Source organism: Panthera tigris, chromosome D2 (assembly GCF_018350195.1).
Source record: "Panthera tigris isolate Pti1 chromosome D2, P.tigris_Pti1_mat1.1, whole genome shotgun sequence".
NCBI lineage: Eukaryota > Metazoa > Chordata > Mammalia > Carnivora > Felidae > Panthera > Panthera tigris.
Window position 1 is genome coordinate 82,164,306 of NC_056670.1, and position 25,059 is coordinate 82,189,364.

The following is a 25,059-nucleotide window of genomic DNA, read 5'->3' on the forward strand; positions in this document are numbered from 1 at the left end:
CCCGCTTCGAATCCTCTCTCTCCCTCTCTCTCCGCCCCTTCCCCCCTCTCAAAACTAAATAAATATGTAAAAAATTAGACGTGCAAAGGAACAAGAAAATAATCAGGACAAAAAGCATCAATAGATGCAAAGATGGCACGGATGTTAAAATTAGCAAAGAGCTCAGGGGTGCCATTAGATGTACATCCGAGAACTTAAAGGAAAAGATGAGAAAACGCGGGGAACCCTGGCAGAGAAACAAAAACGAACCAAATAAAAACGAACCAAATAAAACGAACCAAATAAAAATTCTGTGACCTAAAAATACAATATCTGAAAGGAAACACTGAAGGGACTGAACAGAGGATTAAGCACTGCAGAAGGAAAGATTGGTAAACTTAAATATTCGGCTATAGGAACCTACTCAGACTGAATCACAGAGACAAAGAAGGACTTAAAGGTTTGGAAACCTTCGGTGACCCATGGGATAATATTGGGAGATATCACGTACATATAGTTGGAGTCCCAGAAATGGGAGAAAGTAGAAAATATTAAAAAAAAATGGCTGAGAATGTCCAAATTTCATGCAAACTATAAACCTATAAACCAAGAAGCCCAGCTCATCCTAAGTATGATAGACACAAAGAAAACTACACTAAGACGTGTCGTTTTATTTTATTTTATTTATTCTTTTTTTTTTTTTTTTTTTTTGGGTGCAAAAAGGTGATTCTGTTGCAGCACAGGGACAGGACCCATGGGCAGAAAGAGCTGCCCTGGGATTGTGGGGAGTGACTGATGATACACTTCTGAGTTTGTGGAAGGAGGGGGGATAGGATTTTAATCACATTTCTCAAAAAACAATGAGATGATCTTAGAAGCAGCTGGAGGAAGAAGATACATTTCCTAAAGTACTGATATAGGTAGTAAAGCATGAATGCCCCCCCCCAAATGTCACTCTGTGAAAGAAACCATAAGTGAAAAAGTTCATTGTATGATTCCATTTATGTGAAGATCGAGATCAGTTAAAACGACCTATGGTGGGGCCCCTGGGCGGTGGGGCGCCTGGGGAGGGCTCAGTCCGTTGAGTGTCTGACTCTTGATTTTGGCTCAGGTCATGATCCAAGGGTGGTAGGATCAAGCCTACCACCAGAGAGATTCTCTCTCTCTTTCTCTCTCTCCCTATGCCCTCTTCCCACTCTTGGGTGCTCGCTTTCTGTAGCTCTTCCTAAAATTAAAAAAAGAAAACACAAAAAACGACCATGGTTAAAATACCAGAGCAGGGGCTGCTTTGGTGGGATTCGGGAATTTTCTGGGAAGGGACATGTGGGGACTTTCCAGGGTGATGGAAATGCGATTGGGACACTTTTTTACGTATTTGTCTTTATTCATAAAACTGTACACTTACGATTTGTATAATTCACCTATATTATTCATCAACGAAAAGTAATGCAAGAAAAAAAAAAAGAGTTAAAATGCTCTGAGACCCCCCTGAAGGAGGAGACAACTACTTGTTTTCCTGGGAGACTGGAGAAATCTTGCAAAAATCCCATTCTCTCGATTTCACTGGTTAATAACTGTTAATACTTGGGCATAACTTGGAGAAAGAGCGGGAAGGATAATTGGGTAATGTAAACATAGAAAGTTCTGTACCCCTTGGAGTTATTCGTTCTGGCACGTTCTAGAGATCAGAATAGCCATCCTGTGTTTTCCTCCTTGTGGGCATTGGTCCTAAAGTCAGTGTTCCTTGCTTGTCCTGCCCTGTGGCCAATCAGTCACCAAGACGTTCCGATTTTATCTCCCAAAGTCCTGTCATTTTATGCTAATGTCTCTGTACAGTGTTTAAAAGCAAACTGTGATGTGCTTCCTCCATACCAATTCTGCCTTTTTTTTTTTTTTTTTTTGGTTTTGTTTATCCTCCTAGAGAGCATTTCTGGCCCGAGTGTTTTAATTTTAGCTGACATCTACCGGGGCCTTTAAGGTCAATGAGCATAATCTGTGTTACCCTGAACTCGAGCCCAAAGTCTCAGCCCTCAAATAAACAGAAGACAAGACACACAGCGAGGGTTAAGAGTAACGGTCTCAGGAAAACTGCCTCCAGCCTCCTGCGCGTTACAGGAAGGGAGCTGCAGGGTTTGGGGGGGAGCAGGGCTCCCTAGGTGGGATTGAACAGGAAGTGCTGATGGGGGCAGATTTAACAAGCGCTGGGGCCTGGGTCTAAAAGAGGAAGATGGCTAAGTGGGCAGGATGGCAAGAGGGAGGGTAGATCCTTGAAGCCTAGGGTGAGAAGAGGGGAGCGGTCTCAGGTGTGAGAAGCTTGAGCGGGAAGAGAAGCCGAACGGGGAAGGGTAAGAAGGATCAGGGGGCTTCCGTACGGGAACCAGCACAACCCCGGCTTCAATGCCTCTGACAACATGCTTCCGCGTGACGATGACGGATGTCTTCAGACTCTAGAAGAAGTGAAGGGATGCTGCTTCATTCCTGGAAGAATCCAACAGAGAGGATGTTACCAGGAGACAGGAGCCATCTGCCCCTCATCATGTTACCAGGGCTGTTGACTTTCCAACAGCAGATGTCTGACAAAGGCGACTTGTTCCTCTCTTCTTGCATCACGGTCTCTGTCTCCACGGCCCCGCAGCGTTAACAAGCAAAACCGTGCTCCCCGGGGCTTTGAAACGGTGGCCTTCATGTACACCAGCCTGGCTCTGTAGGCCACCGCAGCAGGCACACTGAGACCTGGGTGATGTCACTGGCCTACCTGGGCCCACCCACCTGGGCTGCTCCCCCCGCAGGGACCCTGGAGGGGGCGGGGCAGGGGGAGGGGAGCCGCCTGTCCAGCTGGGCTCCGAACACAAGTCTGCCTGGTGCTGCCTGCTGGGCCCCTCCTCCTCTGAGCTGCCAGCCCACATGCTTTCATTGACTCCTCCTGGCTATCGGGGCTGTGTGAGGAGCCTGAGACGGAGATAGAGAGGTGCTGGAGTCCCGCATGGCACGGACCGTCTTGGGGCTCAAAGCCCCGACGCGATCGGGGCGGGGTGGGGGGCTAGTGGCTGACCAGAATGACGGACACCAGACCAATGGCTACATCTCAGAGAGAGTAGCAGAGGACGGGAGTGCCAGGCGATTTTCCGGGGGCAGAGGGGAACAACGCGGGTGGGGAAGAGCTGGGCTCCAACAGGGAAGGGGCACAGGGGTGAGGGCCCAGAGCAGCCGAGATGTCAGGCAGAGGTGAATCCGAGGTGGGGGGAGAGGTAGAGACGGGGATGCTCGTGGAGAGGCTGAGTCAGAGCAAGACTGGCCTGAGATGGTGGGAGAAGGGGCAGAGCTTTGTGGAGAAGCTCTCCTTTATTTGAGTCTTCTGCATACGGATGGTGGAGGGAGCCCTGGAGTGGGACCCGATCCCCCAGGCACAGTGGGGGCGGGACAGGAAGGGGAAGCAGAGTTCAAGATCTCCACTGTTGCACCCTCTTTACCTCCTGTGCAAGGGAAGCTTTACTCTGGGCAGGTCAACTGTGGACGGTCTCAGCCAGCAGGTGCCCCATCCCTCCTCAGTCTTTGGGGTCGACAGCTCTGTGGGCAACAGCCCCTACTGCCCCAGGCGTCGCCTGGGGGCTGTGATGCAAGGTCGGGCTCTGTGACCTCACTGCCACCTTCTCCAGTTGGTTCCCGCATTCACAAACCCGGAGCAGTGAGGTCCCCACGGCAGGGATGCAATCTCCCTCAGGAAGGCCAGGTCTTGGGCCAAGCTTCGGAACCCCAATGATGTTACCTGTATCCTTTCCGCCCTCCGGATTGGAACGCCGGTGACTCTGACACCTCCCTACCTAGCGCACAGCGGGTCGCCTGGAGAGCAGTCCCCGGGAGCAGCAGGTCCCGACCCTTCCTGGCAGCGGCTCTTCCTCCGTGTAGGTGGGTTTCCCTTTGCCGGGCTCTGCCTCCTGGACCACCAAGCCCCTCACCAACCAAGTGGTGACCCCATCCCCTCTTCAGCGAGGAGGACACCGGCTCGGGAGATTTTCCGGGCTCTCTCTGTACTTCTCGGAACCAGAAGCGGTACCAGCCGCGCGCTCCCCTGTACCCCCTGCGTGACCCAAAGCGTGTCCCCAGCCAGGTCACTTCCCGGTGCCCAGGGCCAAGGCGGGGTAGGAAGGGCCTTTCCCGCGCGGAAGAGCGCCCGTCACACCTGTCCCCGTCGGTGGGCGCGCGGCTCCGGGCAGTGGCGCCCCCCCTCCCCACCCCGGCCAGGGTCTCTCCCCGGAAGGGGCGCCAGCCTGGGAAGACGGACGGCCAGCGAGCGCGGCGGGGCGCCTCCAGGTGGGGCTGGCGCCCGGGGTGCGCTCCCCGCGCCGGACGGCAGGCGTCGCCCCCGCTCCTCGCTGCGCCGGCCCCCGCCCCCGCCGCGGAGCCCGAGCCCGAGCCGGAGCCGGAGCCGGAGCCCGAGCCCGAGCGCGAGCGGAGGAGGCGGCGGGACCCGGCAAATTTCCTGCTCGGCTGCGGGCGGCTGGAGGCTGCGCCGGCGGCGCCCGGACCCCGCGGCCTCCGCGCGTCCCCACGACCCTCCTTGGCGCCGGCGGGGACCGAGGGGCGCCCCGGAGGGCGGCGGGCGGGCGCCCGGGAGATGCGGAGCCGCCGCGGCGGCGCGATCGGCGCGACCGGACCGGCCCCCCCGAGGTGAGCGCGCGCGCGCGCGGGGTGCGGGCGGGGGCCGTGCGCCCCTCCGGGGACCGCGCGACCGGGGCGGCCGGAACAGGCCGGGGACGCCTCCTGGGCCGCCGCGGCGGGAGGGAGGGGCCGCGCCCGGGCGCCGGGTCTCGGAGCCGGGTCCCCAGCGGCCCCGCGGCGCGCCGGGTGCCGGCGGCTGGGGACGGCGCGACCCCGGCCTCGGCGCCTCGGACCCCTCCCCTCCCCCCCGCCCAACTTGGCCACCACCTCGGCGGCTCCCGCGCTCCCTCTCGGGAAACCCGCACCCCGAGCGCGTGTCTGCGGGTGGCGACAGTGCCGTGGGTCGGCGACAGGGACGTAGGTGAAAGCGGCCGAGACCGAGAGGGGGTCCCACGGGGTGTGTGGAGGGCCACACGATGCAGGCGTGGAGACCGGAGCCTTGTGAGAAAGTGACTCGGAGTTGCGCCAACTCTGGGAGGGGCGCGGGCCGCCGTGCGGATGCCGCCCCGAGGGTCCCGCGCCCTCGCCTTGGCAGGGAGGGGAGCGTGGAGGGCCGGAGGGCTCCCAGAGGTGCCGCGGGGACACCCCCGGCGGCGGGCAGGCCGGGCGGGCCCAGGCAGGACTGCCAGGATCCGCAGTGGCGGTGCGGTGACCTGTCAGAGCGCCTGGACCAGAGGTCAGCGCGGTGCCACGCCTGAGGGCTCGGGGGGGGGGGGGGGGGGCCCGACTGGGGACGGCTGGCAGACCCACGGGGAGAGACGCAGAGCCAAGCCCTGCCAGACCGTGCTGGACCTGGCCTAAATTCCTTCCTGGCGTGGCCAGCCTTTCCAGAAAGGTTAACGTTATGCTTGCCCAATTATATTAATTTGTCTTGAATCAGGACCACTCTAGCCGAGTTTCAACGCAGGAAACTCAAGGAAAGAAGAACGTGGCCCTGTGCTTGTGTTTTAGAGTGGAAGGCTGTTGAGTTGAATGCTGCCGGTCGCTTGGTTTAGAAATCACGGCCTCCCTGTTCAGTCCGCTCTTGACCCCGGGTGCCCCTTGACCCAGAGTGCCTGGAGGTCTTTGTGTCTCCATGATGGGTGAAATGCTGTCTCTGTGAAATAAAGACCCACGCCCATCCAGAGTGTGAGTGGAGGGGGCAGGGAGGGGAGGGCGTCTCTCCCAAACCGGTGCAATAAGCCCAAGGAGGGCCTCGATGCGGGGGGAGGTGGGGGAGGGGTGCTGGTGGCGTGGGTGGCCACGGCTGGCTCCTGACTGCGCTCTCCCTCAGCCTCGCTGAGATGGGGCAGAGCTTTGTGTGCAAATAGCGTCGGGGTGTGTGCTCCCTGAGCACAAGCTCTGGGCCTTCAGGGAGGAAAAGGCCAGCTGGTGATGTGGACCGGGCCCAAGAGATGGGTCTGTGTTCTCAGTCAGGAGCCTGTAGGCCACCCGGCCCTTCTCAGACTTGGCTGTGCCTCTGACTGTGACCCCAGGGAGAGAGGTCTTCGATCGCTGGGGTGAGTGATACCCGTGCGTCGGTACCCCCCCCCCCCGCAAGGAAAACAACAACAACAACCCTAGACTCCCCTTGTGTTGACATGAGCCAGGAGCTGGTTTTGTCCCTACAGAAGGGAAGGTTTTAGATTGAAAACATATCAAAATCTATGGCATCGCCCCCCCCACTCCCCCTCCCCCCGGAGCTGAGTCAGTGTGGGAAGTGGATGACGGAATTACAGTCCCTGGGGCCCCTGGGAGGCCCAGAGTGAGCCGGAAGCAGCGTGGCCTGGTCCCCATGCTGTGCACAGAGGCCACTTCTTGAAAGCGTGTGCAAACCATCCATCCCGAGAGGGGCCGCCACAGCCGCGGGGGAAGGCGCGTCGGAGGGGCGGATGCCTGAGGAATCGACGGCATTTGCCGGGTGGTTAGTAATGAAGCCGAAATACAAATTTCAGTTGGTCAAAACCTAGGCCTCCTTCACACTGCGCCTCCGTGGGTCCGCTTGGCTCTGTGTCCACTGCGGTCATCGCAGCCCAGGCTGCCCCCTTTTATCAGACTCCCTCCTTGCAGGTCAGAGGGGAGTTTCTAGTCCAGACCGCCCCTTGGCAGTTCTTCCCAGCTGCCCCCGTGACATTTCTCCTGGAATATCAGTGCCCCAGCTCGAGGTTCCCCAAGTCAGACCTCTGATCCTCCGCCCCCACCAGCCCAACACTGTCCCCCTGTTTTCCTTACCCGTCTGATGGCACCAGCCTGCCCACCGCCATGGAAAGACAGGCTGGATTGTAGTTTCCCTGCGGACGATGTCGTACCCTCAGCATCCAGCCAAGCACCGGACAGTGGGCTGGTCATAACTGTCATCGGGCACATGAACCCATGAGGAAGTGAAACGTTTTAGGAGCCCATCTTCTGAAGCAGGTGAATTCGTGTCTTCTCAGTGGGCGTCAGCGGGGCTGGTAGGCAGCCACACATCCTGCTGGGGTAGATTGGACTGGTCACATCGCCAGTTCTTCTGGTGATGCCGAACGCACCTGCTGTGGACGGGGCTGGACCACAGAGACTCCAGATGACCCCCGAGGAGGCAGGCTTGGGAGCAGTGAGGGGACACCGAGGCAGCTCTCCTCGTCCCTGCACTGGAGGTCCACCCCCAGAGCGCCTGCTGTCGAAACAGGAACGGATGTATCCATTGTGATCAAGACTGGCCTTCTTAATATTTGATTATCACTAAGGAGAAAACTGTGAGCTTCACGAGCATTTCCAGTTCTTCTTTGGCGGGTGCGTCCTAGTGAACCCATGGCTCGCTACTCCCTGAGGGCACTGCCATGCTTTCCAGAGCCTCGGAGGTAGACCCTTGCTCCACCCCTGCTCTGAATCTCCTTCTCCTCTGTCTCCATTTTGAGGGACTCCTACTCATACCTCACAACCCACTTCAAATGCCTCAGGGCTCCCCACAGCCTTCCTGACCCCTCTACCTAAGAAAAATCTCTCTTTCAGTTCCACAGAAGGTTAACTCTACCTGTTCTGGAGCACTTATCAGACCCTATTTTGATTTCCAATGGGCTTGTCCAAATAGTTTATCTTGTCTACTAGGTGGTCAGTGCTTCTAGGGTAGAGGATGTGTCTCTGAGTGTTTGGGCTTTGAATTCAGGTATGGATTTACATAAATCCTGGCTCAGCTGTGACCTTGGCTGAGCTCTTCAAAATTGACACCTTGTGTTCTCCTCTGTAGAATGGGAGAGATGATCTCTACTTCACGGGGCTTTTTTTTTTTTTTTTTTTAATTTTTTTTTAACGTTTATTTATTTTTGAGACAGAGAGAGACAGAGCATGAACAGGGGAGGGGCAGAGAGAGAGGGAGACACAGAATCTGAAACGGGCTCCGGGCTCTGAGCTGTCAGCACAGAGCCTGACGCGGGGCTCGAACTCACGGACCGTGAGATCATGACCTGAGCCGAAGTCGGACGTTTAACCGACTGAGCCACCCAGGCGCCCCTTCACGGGGCTGTTTTGAGAGTGGCAGATGATACATGGAAAGTACAAGGCAGATGACTGGCACCCAGTAAACTGGGCCGGGCTACAACACCTGAAGTTGTGCCCTGCGTGCAGTAAAAGAACCAGTGACGTCTGAAGGAGTGAATTAACCGAGTCACAACTCGTATTAACAGATACATCTCGCTCGCCATCCATCCGGAGCGCTGGGTCAGATGGGTAAGGTGTGACATGCTAGGTAACTTTATTTTTTGGTGCATCCGGCGGATGATGTAAATGTTGTGTGATGAAGTATTTTAATCTCGTGACGTCGCCGCTTCCCTGTGCTCCAAGAACAAGCCCGTTCTTCAACACGCTCCATTGACGCTGCGGTGTTAAGAGTGGTCTGTGAGGCAGAGAGGTGGTTCTTGCACGTTGACCTGTGCTCGTGGACTGAATTAAGCCAGTCGGTGGGCGGGACAACACGCAAGTGAGCCAAACCCGCACCAGGACGCACTGTGGGCTAGAACCAGGTGTGTGCATCCAGGGTCTAGATCCTGGATCTAGAACTGGAACGGCTTGTGGACTAGAACATATAAACCGCGGAGCTGTGGACTGCCCCTGACACGCTCAGGACTTAGCATTTCTTACCTCCGCAGAGGGAAGTGTGGCACCAGGCCGTCTCTGAGCCCCTCCTAGCGCCAGTGCCCTGACCAGTCTCACCCTGTCCCCAGCCGGTGGAGGCAGCACCGCCCAATGTGCACAATCGGATCGGATCCAGGGCCCCGGCTGCCTCCGGTTCTCGGCTCCTCCCTTCAGCCACGCCTGTCTCCGCTCTGGGTACCGGGTCTCCATAAAGTAAGATGTGGCCCGTGGGCACAGTGGGCACGCTTTTGTTTCGAATACGGACCCCAGACACGCCACAGATGTATCTTGGAGGGTTAGCCCTCTCGTCACTTTGTCGTCTGGAGTTTTGCCCCCGGAGCAGGGTGCTGGATAATACTCCGGCTGCTTGGGGTTTTGGACCAGCCACATCCGAGGTGATGGGGTCTCACTGAATTTTACTAACTTCTCCAGCAAACACAGGTGCACAGCGTGCAGGGCTTCTGCCGGACGCGGGCACGGAGATCCCTAGTTCAGGGCTTACTAAGCCAGCTTTCATTTCTCCTCTTGGTCTCGCTGCTGTTCCCCAAATGTCATTAGTCAAAGTCTGCCCCATCCAGGTGTTGTACTCAGGGAGTTTTGATGTGGTTCACAGCCTCTTTGAACTTGAACAGCACCCGGCTCCGAGCCAGAAATGTGGGTATAATGCCTTTCTTTCAACTACATAAATACTTCAAAAGGGCTGATCACGCTTACGAAATAGAAAAATTTTAACGCCGTGTTTCAGAAAAACAACTTTTATATCGATTCCTATCGAAATAGGAACCAAATAAGTACTTTTCAAGGCTGTCTATCTTAAAAATATCTTCCCAATACAAATCAAGAACTTTCCAATTAATATAGCCCATTCGTGCATCTTATATGAGAAAACCAAAAGGGTGAAAAAGTCTTGTTACACCTGGAAGCAAATAAAAACTCCATCAGGAGGTGAGGAAGGGGGGGGGGAAAGACCCTTGATTATGCGCTAAAAATCTCAAGTGTTTTGGGCAGGTGTTTTGATGTCAGCGTTTCTTGGGTGAAGAATGAGAATGGATAGGAAAACTTGTGCGGGCCCCAGGCTGGGGTGCCGGCAACACTGAATTTGACCCAGTAGGTGGGCTTATGGTGGAACGAGTGTGCAGGGTGCAGCTGTGTTCCCAAGACATGCGTGTGGCTGCACGGTCCTCTCTGGGGATGGGGGGACGCCTGTGCGACGCCTGGGGCTCACAGGACATCCAGCTCTTGTAAGTGAAGTGTAGACATTGGAGGAAGCAAATGATAGTCCCGAGTGGGAGCCAGGCAGGGGCAGCGGAAGAGGCTGCTTGTAGAGGGCACTCCCAGCGAGGATCTTACTTTTTCCGCACCAAGCTCGGAGCACAGACTTTGGAGCAGAGAGGCGGGGTCAGACTGAGACTCATGGCACGGAAGCTTTGGACAAGTGACTGACCCTTTCCCAGTGTTTTCTGGTCTCTCTAATGAGGACAGTGACACTTCCCAGACGGGGCTGGCGTGTGGCTGGACTGAGGTCACGTGTAGGGAGCCCAGTGTAGTGCCTGCCAAACTGGTCAGTGGCCTTTTCCTGTGCCCGGGAGTCAAGGGGGTGGCTGGCCTTCAGTCCAAGGATTGGCATAATCTGGGCTCGGATTTCTCTCCTGCCACATTCGCTTTGTCCTCAGGGCAAGTCACTTAATTCCCATTCTATAAACGCGGACATAATTTCCAGTTATCAGTGCCTGTAAATCTATTTGGACGTTTCCAGCTGAATGTTAGTCACCGATTTTTGTACCGGGGGGGGGGGGGGTGTGGCAAATGAGTTCCATTCTTCTCCTCAACCAAGATTTCAGAATGTCCCATCACATAACTACTTGATTACAATGTATTATTCAACGTGATCCTTGAACGCAGCCTTTTTATTTTGTTTCCTATTCCAAGAGGACTTTGCAGTTTTCAGGCTGTGTCTGTGTAGTAGGACTTTCGTGAGTCTTTTCCGTTGGCTCTCAGCAGACCTGGCCCGTACTCCTTTGCCAACACACTTGAGTGCCCTGGGGGTGGGGGGGTGGGGGTGCCCCCGCTGGAGCAGAGCCCGGGCGAGTGGAAGGTCCTGCCCCGGCAGGTTCCTCATTAAACCGCGGGCGCTCTGGTCTTCCTTTCTTCTCTAGTTCAAAAGGCCGGCTTCAAAGGTGGACACCCACTTGTCCGATCTGATGTCACGGCCCCGAGGCCTATGCCCACCTCCCCTAGCAGCCTGCTTGTCTGGGTTCTCGTCATGGGATAAAGCTTTTATCTTGTTGTTTGAAATCCAGCACAGGTGGAAATCCCTCGGTGAGAAGGGCTGTGTCTTCAGTGTGGGCTCTCACGTTTGAGTTCTAGGGCTGACTCGCTTCCTGTGGGGGGCCTGGGGTGAAGGGTTTAAGGAGACAGAGGAGGAGAAGAGCAAACGTGTTACAAAACCCACTTGCAGTGAAAGGCAGGGCTCTTTTTGAGGTGAGAGGGGATGGGCCTTCGGAGACCCCGTGTCCCGCCATGGAGACAAATAGATCTTCCCTTCAGAATGCTCTGCTGATTTTCTAGATTCCAGAAATGAGTGCTAGTGAATTAAGCTAAGCCAAGCATCTGTTCCTACAAATGTTCGTGTTTCTTTCCAGACCTTTCCTGTCCTCAGCATACTTCTCCACTGTGGTACATACAGAAGAGAAAGTAAGAGAGGAGAGGGAGAAACAGAGTCAGAGACATAGAGAGACACACACACACAGACTCTCAGACACTAACGTGTTTTTTCTTCCAGGATTTGTCATCTGAGGCTGCCTCCGCTTTCCCTTTAAACCCCGGGTGGGAGCCGGGGATCCTGGACACGTGTGGCCAAGACGTGTGGCCTGGGACAGTTTCAGAGGGCAAAGGGGTGGCATGGCTAGTGGCCGTCAGCATATGGAGCTAATATTCAGAGCCAGGCCCTGGGAGTCCCTGACGCAGGACCTGTCGTCCCCCACGGTTACAGGAGAAAACCAGAGTGAACGAACAAAAAGCCAGAAAACTTGTGTCTCTGTATTACGTGCACGGATCTCCAGGAACTCTATTTGGGCTAACAAAATGCTGCCTTCGGGCGCTACTTGCTTTAATGACTAGAAAACATGTAAATGATCTTCCAAAGAGGTAGAAATATTCCAGCTTCTGAACTAGGTGCGAATAAGCCCCTATGCAATCTCGGCTGAACTATGACACCCGTTAATGAAACTGGCCTTTGCTGCTGTCATTTCAAATCATCTCAAAACCTGCATGGTTACCAGTCAAATCAATTTCTTATCATTAACGCTTTTTTGTTTGTTTGTTCGTTTTTTTCAGTATATGGTTTTTCTGGCTCCCGGAGGAGCCTTGGTTTCATAAACAGCCGAATGGTTAAGTACCGGATGTAAAGAGACTTTGAAACAGTAGCCCAGCCCCGTCCTTAATTTTGAAGCCAGGCTGACTCAGCATTCTGTCTCCCCAAGCTTGTGGCAGTACTTTATTAAGTGCATCAGGAATTCAATAAATTACTTTTTGCTAATGTGGCAAGCATCAGCTGAAGTTCAGTCATCTCCTGGAGATGTTATCCGTCCACCCGTTTAGATTCCTTTGAGCAAAAGCCTGATTTTGGCCCAATGTAATATAAGAATGCAAAAGCCAGAAATTTAATAATTTGGTACCACACCGTGCCAAGCTAGGCCCGCTCTGAGCTAGCCAACGATATTCTTTCAAAGGATATTTCTTGGTTTTCATCAAACGCGCGTAGTGTTTACAAGTCTGTAAGGTCATTGAGAAGAGACAGGAATGTTAAACATTTATTGGGTACCCACAGCGTACGTGCTCTGTTTTTGTACTGGAGTTAGCAAAAAAAAGTCATGGCACCTGCCCTGTGGGTGCTCCACGTCTGTGGGAGGCAGAATGCATCACTTCCAGGGTGTGTTAAATGTAACGCTGGCTGCAGAGGGAGTCCTAGAGGGGCTTCACCGGATAGAACAGGCTTGGTTTCCAAGGAGGTATTCCTGGCAGCCAACACGTCTAGAACATTCCAGATGGACGGCCTTCCGTGTGCTTGCCCAGCAGTGAGAAGTAGCCTGTTCTGTCTGGGGAGGGTGTGTGGGTGGAGCTGGAGCCCAGGGATGGACGGGAAGAGACAAGAGGGCTGGAGCATTTGAGATTTTCTCCAAGCTTTTGAAAGCCATTGAGGAGTGTGGGTCCACTTGATGGACCAACAGTTCTGAACCCGTTTGAGATCATGGCTGCCTTTGAGATTCGGATGATGGCCGCCTTTGAGATTCGGATCATGGCTGCCTTTGAGATTCCGAGGAAGAATATGGATGGATTCGTTCCTGGAAAACTGCATGTGGGCACACAGGTTTTTTGGGTTTGGTTTGGTGTTTACGGTTTCCAGAAAATCCTGCCTGACCAAAGCCCCACAGTTTTCGACTGAGGAGACGACATACATCCGGGCCAGACATGGATCTAGGAGATGATGACGGCCTCAGATTGTGGGCTGAGTTTGAGGTGCCTTAGCAGAGCCAAATGGACTTCTTGAATACAGGTGGCTGACTCTACTAGAAAAGGTCTGTCCGGTGGGAGTTTCATCTTCAGAGTGGCCGTGACAACGTCCGTGCTTCACCGTGCTATCTGTTCTATTGTCTTCTTATGAAAACTTCGGTTACAGAGAACATTCGTGGGTATCGGGCAGTATTCCCAATACAGTAACATGGAATCGGTCATTAAATCATGGCTGTGTCATTGGGAGAGCCAGCTCTCCCAGGATGTGGGGTAAGAATGGGCTTATGAAGCTCAGTGTGGCTGGTTATCATTGGCCTCTGACACGTCCAAACTGGGAGTCGCCCCGCTCCCTCTCAGGCACCCACAACTCTTGCCTGACGGACCTCGGAACTTGGAGCGCCCCGTTTAAATTTCCGTTTCCAATGGAGAAAATCCGTACGAAACAATGTGTTATCAAAGGGACGGACTTTGCTCCTCTGGGGGACGGGCAGAAGGAGCCGTGGTCCCCGATGCACACCGTATCCGGGGGACGGCTGACTTACGACCTCGTGGCCCCAGTCTGCCAAGCATCCTGGCAGAGTGGGGGGAAAGTCACGCAGTTACAGCAGGAGCGACGAGGAGTTTCTGACCCGGGTCGAGCCCCTTTGCCGATTTCTCGACGAGCACGAGCCTTCCTCCAAACTCCAGTGACCTGGACCAAGTGGGAATCACAGTTCTGTCTTCCATTCTGGGGGAAGGAAGTTTTCCTGAGGGTTCTCTGGCTGGTAGAACATCCTCGAAAGTCACTGTGGTCCTAGATGATGGCCTAGCCCCCATTGCATTAAATATCCGTTTTCTCCCTTCGTTGTACAGTCAAGCCGGACCCTGGCAACCTTTCTGTGCAGAGCAGTTCCCGGGACTGACACAGGACTTGGCAATTCAGCTGTACGTTTGTGCTCAGGAAACTGAATTCATTGCACACTGGAAAGCAACCTCTTGAGTTTATTATCATCGAATAAAAAAAGAAAAGGCATTTAATCACTTTCAGTTTTTTCTTTCTTTTTTAATGTTTTATTTATTGTTTAGAGTGACGGAGTTCAATGGGGGGAGGGGCAGAGAGAGAGGGCGACACAGAATCAGAAGCAGCTCCAGGCTCCGAGCTGTCAGCACAGAGCCCGACGCGGGGCTTGAACCCACGAACTGCGAGATCATGACCTGAGCAGAAGTCAGACGCTCAACCGACTGAGTCACCCAGGTGCCCCTATTTTAACGTTCTTTTTTGAGAGAGACAGAGACAGAGTGCAAGGTGGGGAGGGGCAGAGAGAGAGGGAGACACAGAATCTGAAGCAGGCTCCGGGCTCCAAGCTATCAGCACAGAGCCTGACGTGTGGCTCGAACTCACGAACCGCGAGATTGTGACCTGAGCTCAACCAACTGAGCCACCCAGGCGCCCCTCTAGGTATTTCTTAATAACCATCCTCGTACGTTTTTAGGTGACCAAAAATATGCTTTCTGCACAAGTCTTCCAGTTTACCAAAAACCAAAGCCACTCGTACCTTTTCACTTTAGATGGTTTCTCTGAGGTTTGGCGAACAATTTGACCGCCCTCGTGGAGTCTGAGCGGGTGGCCAGCTGTAATGTGGAGTGTGGGACCGGCCCAGGGTCACAGCCTCTGCCCCGGGAACCGTTGTCCTGACCCAGATGAGCCTCTTTTCCTGTCCTGGCCGCCTTGGTGGGCTGACCCCTTCGTCCCGCCGTGTCTGCACCGTCCGTGTGGCAGGGTCTCAGGACGTGGAGGCCCCTTGCCTGCTTCCGGGAGGCGAGAGCACCTCACCTGTCTGTTTGGCTGGAGGTGCATCCCGACCCTGAGCGGGACCGGAAGGCGAGACCTCACTGCTCTGCACCTATCTCTTGTTCCCTTGGCCTGGGTCACGCCGGCCTGTTCTCCTTGGGTGTGGTTCCTGCCTGGAAACTGGCTTCCAGGTGTATTTTAGAAGGCCGTTGCAGGTGTATGTGCTGTGTGTAGCGTGCTTTTGTTTAGCGCATGATTTTTTATTTGTCTTGTTGAAATGCATCCCCTGAATGGACGGTCAGGGCCGTGCGGAGATCAAAGGCATCGATTCAGGTTATTCTGCTTTGTGATGGATTCCGTTGTTGTCTTTTCTCTATAGCACTGATTTGTACAAGTTTTGGGGAGATTATGCTTCCTTTAGTGGCCTGGCGTCTTGGCGGGCGGAGAAGCCTCAGAACTGGCTGGGGCTGAGCCTGGGGTGCAGCCTCCGGGGAAGGTTGTGTGAACCCCCGCACTGCACACGGGCGGGGCCCCTCCCTTCTGTCCAGGTTGGTGGCTGGACCGGGCAGACAGGAGGAGCATCCCTGACCCCTTTTCTGTGACCTAGTATCATTTTAGCCCCCCCTCCCCGCCCCCCCCCCCTCCCCGAGAGCCACCAAGCCCGCAGACGCACAGAACCGCCACCTGAGTGCCTCGACCAAGAGAGGCTTGTCCCTTCTGTCCAGGCGGGCAGCTGCCAGACTAGTCCGCCACCTGGTGTTAGTGACTTCGGCCAGTTAAAAGGGTTGCTTTTTTTAAGTTTATTTGTTTTGAGAAAGCAAGAGAGCGAGCATGAGCAGGGGAAGGGGCAGAGAGAGAGGGAGAGAGAGAATCCCAGCAGGCTCCACGGTGTCAGCACGGAGTCCTGGGCGGGGCTGGAAGTCATGAACCGTGAGATCATGACCTGAGCCGAAATCAAGAGTCGGTCGGTCGCTCAAAGGACTGAGCCACCCCGGTGCCCCTCAAAGGGTTGCTTTAAAAAAACAAAAATTAATGTTTATTTATTTTTGAGAGAGAGAGAGAGAGAGAGAGAGAGCAGGCAGGGGAAGGCAGAGAGAGAGGGAGACCCAGAATCCGAAGCAGGCTCCAGGCTCCGTGCTGTCAGCACAGAGCTTGATGCGGGGCTCAAACTCGTGAACTGCGAGATCATGACCTGAGCCGAAGTCGGACACCCAGCCGACTGAGCCGCATAGGCGCCCCAAAGGGTGGCTTTTAAAAGGAGGACAGCTTGGGACAGACGAGACCTAAACCAAATAAGAGAGCTATTGTCAGATTTCTGTCGGCTGATGGTGGGACCTTGGGAGCTGCGGGCGTGGTCATTTACACAGCCCTTTCATTCGTTCGTTCGTTCATTCATTCATTCAACAGATACTAATGGGAGACCTACCAGATGCTGAGGCTTCAGCGAGGAACAAAATCCACGGGTCCTGCCCTGTGTCCTTTATCTGGGGCCTGGGTGTCCCTGTCTTTCTGTCCATCTGCCCCTGAGATTCCCCTGAAAAGCCAGCAGTGCCCAGCTCAGCCTTGCTCTGGAGACCGTGTGTGGTGTGCGGGCCGGGGACAGTCATCGTGGGTGGCCCCGAGGCCCTGAGGTCCTAACAGGGGACCGGGAAGGCCTTTCCTGCTGGGAACTGTGTGGGTCCCACTTCCCTTCTGTGTGGATCCTGCCGGGCGTGTGTTCGTTAGAGGCCCTGCTGCTACTTAGGCCTTGATGACTGAGCTGCGAGCAGCACAGGACGAAATCTGTCTCGGAGTCCGTGTGGTCCCTGTGAGTCTGCTCCTGACTACGGCATAGAGAGGAGACTGGACTCAGGCCGAGGGCGCTGGGCAGCAGCATCACACAGAGCGGCTGCGGTCGGGGCCTGCCCTCCCCCCAGCTCTCTCCCTGGCTCCCATCTTCCCACCCACCCTCCTCTTGTTTTCCCACCCACAGATACCACCAAGGCCTCTTCTTCCAGAGCCCCAGACCCCACTGAGCTCTCCCTCCTTCCCGTCCGCTGGGGACGCTCGAGTTAGTGGAGCGAGTGCTGTGACCCCGGCCCCCGGCCCCAGTGGCACTGACCGCGGCTCTGCCGGCAGCCGTGGCCGCCCCACCACGTGCCCCTGCCCAGGCCAGAGGCCCTGAGAGCTGGTGCTTCGCCCGTCAGAGCGGCTGGCATACCATTCTTTTCACATGAGTAATAGCAAAGCTGGTCCAAGAAATGTCCAGTATTTTCCCCCTGCGGTTGCCAAGTCTCAAGGGGATGGCCCGATGGCCTCATCACATGGGGCCCTGGCCCTGCCTCAGGGGTCTGTCCGGGACCCGGGGGGAGAAGTGCAAGCCTTTGAGGAACCAGACGATGGGACGATTTGCCCCTTTGCTTCTGACCGAAAATCATTTCGAGTGTGTTTGAAGGGCCCCATAGAGACTTTCTGCTTCGAGCCAAGTCCTCTCAAGGTACCCCACAACGTCTGTTGGCATCACGATCTTTCTTTCATGCGGTATCCAAACATTTCACTCCGGGCATCTCTGGCAAGAGTTGGCTGAGTCTGGGGTTGGGGGTTAACGGCCTGGCACTCATTTCCCGCTGCCTGATTTCTGCTGGGTGAGGGCTGAGCCCCTTAAATGAGCAGAGTGGATCCGAGCGAGCAGATCTTGTCCGGCTGGAGGGGGATGACTTCTCTGCAGGCTTCAGCTGGAAGATATCCACATCACGTGCAAGGTGCATTTGGTGGGGGGCGGGGGGAGGTTAAATACTGTGTCGAGATGCATGAAAAATCACATTAAGCCCCGTGCGAGGCCGAAGATGTCTCTGGGAAACTGGGTGTCTGAACAAATTACCAGAAGGTGTGAGGACAAACTCTGAAGCATTTTTATTGAGAAAGAGTTTGTGCTCTTAATGGGGATGAGTTACAGGGGCACAGGCATGACATTTGTCACCAGAAAGGCCAAGGGAAGGTGGGCGACATGTTGTTGAGACCCAGGAGCAGGTGGGTTGTGCTTTGTCAGCGGGGTTTCGCCGTCGCCCTGCCGTCAGTATGTTTGTCCTCTGCCCACCTTCCCTCGCTGTACTTGGGGAACATTTAACGACCCAAGCAATAAAACCTTCAAGATTACCCAGGACAACCTGGGCAGATGTTCAAGAGGGTCCCATTGGGTTACGGAACATGGGAGAATTGACATGCCCCACATAACTTGGGGCTTTCCTAAAGATTCGTGGTAATACATAATTTTTTTGATGTTTATTGATTTGTGTGAGTGTGTGTGTGTGTGTGTGTGTGTGAGAGAGAGAGAGAGAGAGAGAAAGCACAATAAGGGGAGGGACAGAGAGAGAGGGAGACACAGAATCCGAAGCAGGCTCCAAGCTCTGAGCTGTCAGCACAGAGCCCAACGCGGGGCTCGAACCCACGAACCATGAGATCATGACCCGAGCCGAAGTCAGATGCGTGACTGACTGAGCCGCCCAGGCACCCCCTTGGTAATACATAATTTTTCAATCTAGAAGTTACTGAGCGTTGGTACAACTGTAGGTGAGCTTGCGACAGAGTCGCTGTTGTGATGCGTAAACAGATCGAGAACACCTCACCCATCGGCACCATGTGTCTGCATTTGGAGGAGTCCCTGGGATTCCTGGAAATGCACGTTCCCAGGCACAGAAGAGGCTGCTCCTGTCAACTATGCTGATGCGGTTTTCCGAGCGCCGGGACAGAATTGGCGGCTCTCCCTCATCTCACCTGCCCGAAGCCAGCACCCCTGCAGGCTTGGCCGGCACTCGAAGAAGACCCATTTCCATGACCGGCAAAGTGACACTGGTGGTGGGGCAGGAGGCCTCCGTTCCCCTCCACGGGGATCCACCCACAGCACCGCGGGAGCCTCTTCCTGTCCCGGCAACTGCCTTCCCCCAGAGAGAGCGATCCCAGAGGAAGCGAGGCAGAAGCCACAACCTCTTTTGGGACCTGACCTCAGAAGTCATCTTGTCTTCCCCACAGTGTCCTGTGGGTCACACAGGTTGGCCCTTTTCATGTGGGGAAGAAGGAGCGGCTCTTTCCTGAGGGTCCGTGCTGGTGAGGAACCCTCATTTTTCATTATCTTGGGTGTGTGGGTTGTGGCTTTTAGCTGGATGCCACCGAATCTGACTCTGGTTAACTTACCAAGAAAAGGAACTGGACAGAAGTTACTGGATAGTTCTCAGAATCAACCGGAAGTCTGGAGAACAAGGTTCAGAAAGGGGGCAGGAGCCCGGGAGGCTCTCAACCACAATTAAAGTCCAGCCGCGGGAAGCTTTTGGTAAGGATGTGGCCTGTGGTCCGTGGCGCTGAAGCTCCTGGGCATTGCTGGCACCGGCCTGTCACAGCTGTGGCTTCTGCGGACACTTCCGAAACGTCCCTGGGTCTGTGACTCACCCCGAAGAGCCGAAGGCTTGGGTAGGATTGATTGTCGGAGCCTGCATCACCTCCCTGTTGAAGTTTGGCTACAGGTGCATGGAGGGCGGGGCCGGCAGGTGGGACCCTGCCCTGGGACCTGTAAGAGGGATGCCAGGACGTAGGAAGAGGGTATAGACGCGGAGGGCAGCCCCCAAGCAGCAGACGTTCAGCCACCTGGTTTGTGCTGAGCTCCAGGGTTATTTTTCATCTCAAATATGCCCAGTATCACAGCATTAACATAGTCCTGAAAAGTTACCTTGATTCGAATTGCGGTTTATATACACTGGCTAAGCTTAGTACCTTTTAGAAAAACGCAGATAATCCTTTTGTAAAGCAGCTAATCCTTTTACAGAACAAATGATCACTTCTTAGCCATTTTATGTTTAAAGATCCAGACCCCTATGTTGGGTTTTCTCAAGGCAGAGTATCGGGCGTCCAGGTTTTCTCTTCTGCTCAGAGTGAGGAAACGTTTCAGGTTTGTAGATAACTCCTTGTAATGTCTCATGCTGTGTGAAAACAAGAAGCTGAGTTTTTTTGTTTGTTTGTTTTTTGTTTTTTTTTTTTCCTCTGCTGTAATAGATTCTTGTCTGGAAGGAAGTATGGGCTATTAAACTTTTTAAGCAGCTTCTGTTTATTTTCTCTTACCTATAAGGCTGTTTAAGGAGCCAGCTTAACTGGAGCATTTGCATGAGGGAGGAAGCAGGCGTTTTTAGTTGTTATACCTGGTAGGTCACATTTGGAAGATTCACCATTAACATTCATTTCTTTCCTCCCGTGAGAGGCTTTCCCATTACAGCGGGAATATTTTGTTCCATTTCTTAGAGCTGCTCTCACGTTTCCTGGATCACAGAGCGGGGCCCCGAGGTGACAGCTGGGCAGGAGCCTGGACTGGGTGGGCTTGGTGAGCCAGACAGAGAGTAGATCGACTCTCCGCTCCAGTCTGGCGACAGGTTCTGCGAGTCCAGAACAGTCCTGATGGCCACGGGAGCGTGGATAACCAGCAGGTGAGGAGCTAGAGGCAGGCAGGGAGACCAGTGGGGCAGCCGCTCTCAAAACCTAATAAAGAGATGGGAGAGAGAGAGAGAGAGAGCCCAGTAATGGCTCCCATTCAGGCACCTCCAAGTGTCGGGTACTCTTGTCTCTCTTCTCACAGAGCCAGGCAGGCATAGTGGCGTGGCCTCCGGCTGTGGTGGGTTCGCACACGCCTCTCGGGGGCTGTCACACTGTAGACCCGGAGGGCATTAATATCTCACGGAGACTAGTTCGGCTACGTCTTCCTCCAGCACTAGAACCCATAGGGCTCATTGGTTGATAAAATGAAATAGTGGCTTATATTTTCAGGGGCTGCGTTATTAAAAAAACATATTCCCTGAACTACTAGGATCCTACTCATTGTGGATGCCCCGCGGAGAGGGCATAGGAGATCTCGGGTTCCCTTAGTGGGTTTGAGTTGTCTTGCGTCTGAGAGCGGCACGTGTGTGAGATGCCAGCCCATTTTATGGTTCGTAAAACTGAGACTCGGACAGTGAAAGGAGCTGTTCAAGGCCACATAACCGGGAAGTGGCCGAGCTGGGATGCAAGGCCGGGTTCGTGTGCGTGCCAGCTGGGGCGTGTCGCCAGACCTGGACGCTAGGTCTCGCCGGGGAGGAGCAGCCTGGGGGGAAGCCGCCCGGAGGCCAGGCGGCTTGTTTGCGACTCCTCGTGGCCTGCTAGACCGTGATCCTGAGATGGTCGCGTCTTGGCGTAAAATACGTGGCTAAAGAAAAAACAAAAAGTAACATTTTTCAGTGATTTATTTTAGTCATTTCCATCAGATTGACTCATTCCATGCTAGGGCATAAAGTGAATCACTTTCCTGGTTTAATTTTACTTTTAAGACAAAATGCCAATCCCGGTGCATTTTAACATACTATTATTATTGTATTACTGTTATTATTTAAAGCATTATGGCTTTTTTTTCCCCTTTAGGTGGCTCTTTCCATATTTTATACTGTGTTTAGCTATAAAACAAAGCACCATCATTTTTTTAGCTAAGAAAATTGATGCACTCTACAAAAACTATTAGAGAGAATATTGATTGCCTGCAGACAGTAATCCTGAATTGCTTTTTTCCTCCAGGTTCGTGTATTGCCTTAGTGGTAACCTTCAGATTTATGGGTAGAGCGGAACTTCAGAGAAGATTTATTTGGGAGATTTGCTGGGTGTTTTGCTTATTTCCCAACCTACTACACGCAGCATCTGAACAAACTTTAAAATCCCCTTGATTTGACAAGGAAGCCAATCTCTGATTGCTCAGGTTCTGCTTATCTAGGTGTCTGGGCTGCGCCCACTTCCTGGCTGCTCCCTCTGTCTGTGAATTGCGCTGGTTCTGACAGGCCTCTGTGTGTTTCCTTAGAGCCCGGACTTTCTGAGCAGGAAGGAAATAGTAGAAAACTTAGTGCAGATAACGTGGTTCCGTAACTGCTTTTACGTGCACACTGGATCATTGCTGCCTATCGATTCCATCCACCCTCTTTGGAGAGTTTTCCAGTGTGAGTCCGCTCCTCTTTTCACGTTTTAATGGTCTTTCTCTGTGCACCAAGAACCCACCCTTCCCTCCCTCCTTCCTTCCTTCCTTCCTTCCTTCCTTCCTTCCTTCCTCCCTCCCTCTTTCTTTTCTTTTTCTTTTCTTTTCCTTTTTCTTTTCTTTTCTCTTTTCTTTTCTTTTCTTTTCTTTTCTTTTCTTCCTCCCTCTTTTCTTTCTTTTATTTTCTTTCTTTCTTTTTCTTCCTTCTTTTCTTCCTTCCTTCCTTCTTTCTTTTCCCTTTCTTTCTTTCTTTCCTTCCTTCCTTTTCTCTTTCTTTCTTTTCCCTTTCTTTCTTTCGTTCTTTCTTTCTTTCTTAAGAGACGGAGGGAAAGAGAGCGTGCGCACACATGAGCGAGGGTAGGGGGGCAGGGCAGAGGGAGAGAGAGAGTCCCAAGCAGGCTCCACGCTCAGTGCAAAGCCCGGACTTGGGGCTTGAACCCACAGACAGTGAGATCATGACCGGAGCCGAAATGGAGAGTCAGACGCTCAACCCGCCGAGCCACCCAGGTGCCCGAGAACCATTTCTTCTGGCTGTGGGACAGATTTGCTGCGCTGGCTTAGGTGAGCATGCTTGTCTGATCCCAGATCCCTCTGCGAGGCTGCCTGAGTACCAAGTGAAAACTGGTAAACGTCCCATCCTGGGCGCAGACTTTGCGGTATGTGGTGGAAATGTGTGTCTCCCTTCAAAAGGACATTTTGGAAAGCACGGTATTTGGTAGCTAAGGGCAGCACCCACCCCCCACCCCCATCAGAAAACAGTTGTAGCATTTGGTTTCATGTCGGCCTTTGAGCCCAACTTTTATAGCCGAGCAAAACACTGAGTGGCTGTGTTAGAGGTCAAGGTCAGCACACATCAGCCTTCACCCTGCGAAGGGAGAATGAGCTGAATAGCCAGCGAAGTGACATGTTTGTGAAATACAGCGACCGTTGTGACTAGATGGATGCATTCAGTTTGTTTGCAGTTGTCAAAACCTCATGAGTTGTAAGCCCGATGACATTGTTTGCTGATTCACATCAGTTTTAAATTACACATGTGCTGCTTAATCCTAAAAGCGAAATTAAACCTTGGGTTGGTATACACTTCAAGTTACAACGTTAAGCCATTTCTGTTTGGGGGAAGGAGTTTAATATACATCGTAAGATAAAGTTAGGAGGTCCTTGGCATCTGTCCATGGTGGCTTATGTAATTAGCTTCTGTCAACTGTAATTTTTCAGGTTAATTTCTTCCACGGTGTATGCCGTGTAAATAACAAAGTTACACATCCCTTTATACATTTAAATTGCTACCTAAATCCTTAGTATTAATGCAATAAAGTATGTTAAGTAAATTACATGGAAGTATCAGTTGTATGGCAAATAGGTAAAATTGATTTCTTTTTAGAAATCAGCAAAGATATTTTATTTGTCTAACAAATACAGGGATTTATCAAATCTCTAGGCCAGGTGCTAGGGACAGAAAGGTCACATGGTCACGGCCTTCAAGAACCTGCTAATCTAGCATGACCTTCCCAAAAGGTTCCCAGGGTTTTCTGCCAGGCATGGTCAAATGAGGGCTGCGGCCTGCAGGGAGTACCCTTTGGGAAGTTCAGGAACACCAGCTGTTTGCAGGACTCTCTCTATCACATTCCCGAGTATGTTGGTCTGGGCTCTGGAATTCTTTTTCTTTTTTTTTTTTTTAATTAAAAAAATTTTTTTTAATGTTTGTTTACTTTTCAGAGAAAGAGAGACAGGGTATGAATGGGGGAGGAACAGAGAGCGAGGGAGACACAGAATCTGAAGCAGGCTCCAGGCTTCGAGCTGTCAGCACAGAGCCTGGCCCGGGGCTCGAACTCACGAAGCTCGAGATCATGACCTGAGCTGAAGTGGGATGCTTAACCGACTAAGCCACCCAGGCACCCCTGAAATTTTTTAAAATGTTTATTTACTTATTTTGAGAGAGAGAGAGAGAGAGAGAGAGAGAGAGAGAGACGGGGAGGAGCAGAGAGAGAGGAAGAGAAAGAATCAGCCTAGAGTCTGACACAGGGCTCGATCTCACAAACCTGGGCCGAAATCAAGAGTCAGACACTTGACTAACTGAGCCACCCAGGCTCCCCTGGGCTCTGAAATTATTAACATGGGGTCTCTTTTGAGTGTTCGGGTAGAATTCAGAGGGTCTGTAAATTTAGATGGTGAGAAAATGTACCTCTTTATTTCCATATAATTGTCTTCCTTCATACTTTTATTTTCCTCATACCTTAAAAAAGTGTTTTTTATGGGGGAGACAATGAAACAACTTCGTCTTAGAATTTGACTTTCAAATTTCCACACGGTAGAAGTCATTTCTTTTGGGATGGCTCCATGAGTTTTGACAAATACATCAGAGCTGTGTCACCAACACTACGATCAAGGCACGGAAGTGTTATTGCCTACCCCCTCACCCCGCAAAGAAAAATCCTCCTGTATTGTGTCTTTAAAGTGAGACCCTCCAACCCCACCCCTAACTCCTGGCAACCACTGATCTGTTCTCCATCCCTACAATTTTGCCTTTTCAAGAATGTCATATACTCGGACTCCTACAGGATGTAGCCTATTGAGTCTGCCTTCTTTCACGTAGCATGTGGATTTCAGAATCATTCTAGTCCACGGCTCGTCCCATTTTCTGTCGTATGGAAGGACCATTGTGTGTTTAGTCTTTCCCCAGTTGGGGGGCGTGCGGTCTGGTTCCACTTTGGGGCACTTAGGAATCAAATGGTTACGACCTGTGCACATAAGTTTCTGTGTGAAACTAGGTTTCCAGTTCACTTGGGAGAAGTAAGTATGATGGGATTACTGGATTGCACGTCGCGTATGTTTAATTTCATAACACACTTCCAGACTGGTTTCCACGGTGGGTGTCACCGTTTGTGTTCCCACCTCCAGAGTGTGAATGTTCCCCTTAATCTGCACCCTTGCCAGCATTTGATAGTGTCAATTTTTTCCTTTAAAAATGCTTTGCCTTTATGATAGGTGAGCTGTGGGATCTCACCGCAGTTTTAATTTGCGTGTCCCCAGTGACCAGTGG

At 52.9% G+C, this 25,059-nt stretch overlaps 1 protein-coding gene and 1 long non-coding RNA gene across 2 annotated transcripts in view; one reads left to right on the top strand and one right to left on the bottom strand.

The window, feature by feature from the left end:
* Window positions 1-728: 728 nt before the first annotated feature.
* LOC122231715 lies at window positions 729-3,628 on the bottom strand. The gene is made up of 3 exons (XR_006208943.1): window positions 3,450-3,628; window positions 1,630-2,457; window positions 729-1,204 (listed from the first exon to the last, which is right to left on the bottom strand). It is a non-coding gene; the product is annotated as an uncharacterized LOC122231715 (long non-coding RNA).
* A 112-nt stretch (window positions 3,629-3,740) lies between these two features.
* PTPRE (protein tyrosine phosphatase receptor type E) overlaps window positions 3,741-25,059 on the top strand; it is a 162,434-nt gene continuing 141,115 nt past the window's right edge. Inside the window, exon 1 of the mRNA XM_042959885.1 lies at window positions 3,741-3,885. The gene's annotated coding sequence lies outside the window, so the exon portion shown is untranslated. The remainder of the gene's footprint in view (window positions 3,886-25,059) is intronic.